This window comes from Propithecus coquereli, unplaced genomic scaffold (assembly GCF_000956105.1).
Source record: "Propithecus coquereli isolate 6110/MARCELLA unplaced genomic scaffold, Pcoq_1.0 Scaffold164, whole genome shotgun sequence".
NCBI classification, from domain to species: Eukaryota; Metazoa; Chordata; class Mammalia; order Primates; family Indriidae; genus Propithecus; species Propithecus coquereli.
The window spans coordinates 3,516,471-3,519,291 of NW_012140969.1; positions in this window are offsets into that span (position 1 = coordinate 3,516,471).

Here is a 2,821-nt window from a genome sequence, read left to right on the forward strand (position 1 = left end):
AAGCCCTCCCGCGTCCTTCTCTGGGAGCCCCCTCCCCCTTCTGGGGCAGCGGTGGTGTGGAGGCAGCCGCAGCAGCAGCCCTGAAACTTTAAACGGTGTTAAAAGTTTCTGTTTACGAGAAGCCCTTGAATTTTTAAGGACGTATCGATTCCCTCCGCCGCGGCCTTGCCTCGGTGGCGGCGGCTGCAGGCACGGGGGAAGAGGGCGGAGAGGGGGCGCAAGGGGAGGGGGTGCGGCTGGACCGGTGGGATCCCAGGCACAGAGGTCCCCAAGCCCGGAATGACAGACACACACGTACCAAGGCACAGCCTCAGGCACACAGAGGCCCCCTCCCTGAGTCTCACACACACCTAGTCACACACAGACTGACAAGGCCTGACACACACAGACACACAAACCTGGACACACAGAGACTCCCTCCCTCACACACACACACACACACACACACACACACACACACACACATTTGGTCACACACAGACTGACATGGCCTAAAACACAAAGACATGCATCTCCAACACAGACACAGAGCCCCCTCCCTGACACACACACACACCTTTGTACACACACTCCAGTACATACAGACCCTCATCACTGCCCCACACACACACACAGACACACACATTTGGTCACACACAGACTGACATGGCCTAAAACACAAAGACATGCATCCCCAACACAGACACAGAGCCCCCCTCCCTGACACCACAGCACACACCTTTGTACACACACTCCAGTACATACAGACCCTCATCACTGCCCCAGACCCACAGAGAGAAACACCCAACTGGTGACACCCATTGACACTTTCTGCCCCATAGACCCTGATCACAAACAGACCCACTGGGACCCTCAAACACTCACCCCCGTGGTCACACCCACCCTGACACACATGGAGAGACCTGTCTCCCTGCCAGAGAGCGCGATACTCAGCACACACAGTGACACCTTGTGACAGCAAGCCCCTCAGGGCTGACACACACACCACCCAGGCACCCCACCTCCAGCACTTCCCATTGGGCCCAGACCGCCATCAACCGACCTTTCTACATCTGACACCCCGGGAATGTCAGCCCTCAAGGGCATAGTCTTTTGTCTTCCACCCTGCCATGTCCCCAGTGCCTGGCATAGGGCCTGGCAGACACCTTGTCTGCCTCACAGACACCCCCAGGTGCACAGCCAGCCCCAGTCACCACCACAACACACTGATTGGCATAGAAGGACCCCTGCGAATACTCTGATCTGCATCTATTGGGTGTCCCCAGAGGATGTCCAGGCCCACCCAGACACCCATGGGCACACTGCGTGCTGCTCTGCCTCGATGAGGTATTGTGAGCAGGAGTGCACCCTCTTAGGGACACATACACACACACACACACACACACACTTTTGTGCCGGCTTGCAGGAGCCCAATGGGCATTGCCACAGTGACTCCTGCACACACACATACACACACTCCTGGGCACTGACACCCCCTCCAACAGACATGCATAGCTGGGAGGGCAAGAAGGCGCTGGCACCAGGAGTTGTGTCTTAGCAGGAGCTGCCTGGGGGCTGCGAGCACTGCCTTTTTGTCTATCCTGGGGGTCACCCAAGGGCCCCCCCACCTCCCTGGGGTCCCCAGCACTACTTCTCCCCCTACTCCTTTCTGCTCTGGAAGTAGGAGTCAGGGGCCTGCAAGAGGGGTGGGAAGCTCACTGCAGCGGTGTATATGTACGTGGGCCCCCTTGCCCATTTCTGTCCCTGACAGCTAAGCTGTGTCCCCTGCTGCATTTGTGTATACCCATGACCAGGGCCATGTTACAAGTGTGTGTCTTGGGGGGAGCACGCAAGGGGCCTGGGTGTATGTGTGTGATACCTGTGTGCATGGTGGGGTGATTCTCCCAGGGGGGCTATCAGCTACCTGGGTATCAGGACAGTTGGTCAGTGTGCCCAAGGCCTGGGGGTACATCCGGGCAACACAGTGTGCAATGGATGTGCTTGTGTGTTGTGCTGTGACAGCCATGTTGGTTTGTATCCGTGACACTTCGTATCTCTTTGTATCACAGTCCTCCCTATATTGTTTGGCAAGTATGTCCAGGTGTTTGATGGTGTGTGTGTGTGTGACGATGCATCTTCCTTTTATCAGTGTCATTGTGTATGTCGGGGTATATTCCCACAACTGCCAATGTGTTTTGGTGTGACTCCATATGTGTAGGAGTTGTGTGTCTGGAATGTGTCAGGGTATGGTTGTGTGACTGTGTGTGTGTCAGTGTCCTGCAGGAACATGTGTCAGTCAGTGTATGTGCATCAGTGTGAATCTATACATGTCGTCGTGCACTGGTGTGTCTTGGTGTCTATCAGTGTGTGTCTATGTGCGGTCTGTGTTGTCCGGCGTCAGTGGGTCTCTGTGTGTCTATATGCAGCTGGTTGTTGTGTGCGTGGGCACCATCATGTGATGGTGCATGTCAGTGTGTGGGTCATGGGTGGTTTCCCAGACTTGGTGTGTGTGTTTCAGCGCGTGTGTAGGGGTTGTGTGTCAGGACGTGTGTCTTGTGCTTTGTGTGCGTTGTCTGAGTGTGTTTTGTTGTCCGAGCGTGGAACGCGTGGCCATGCGTTCTGTACGTGACATGTGTGGCGGGGTCCGAGCCCCGCCGCGTGTCAGCGTGTGTCTGCGTTGGAACGCGGGCCAGCACGTGTCGGGGCGGCCGCGTCGGTGTGCGCCCCCGCGCGCGTGTTTGCATGCGTTCGTGTGTGTGTGCGTGTGTGTGTGCATGTGTGTGCGTGTGTGCGCCGGCCGCTGCTCCCCCGCCCTGCCCGCCCCTCCCCGCGCCCCTCCTCC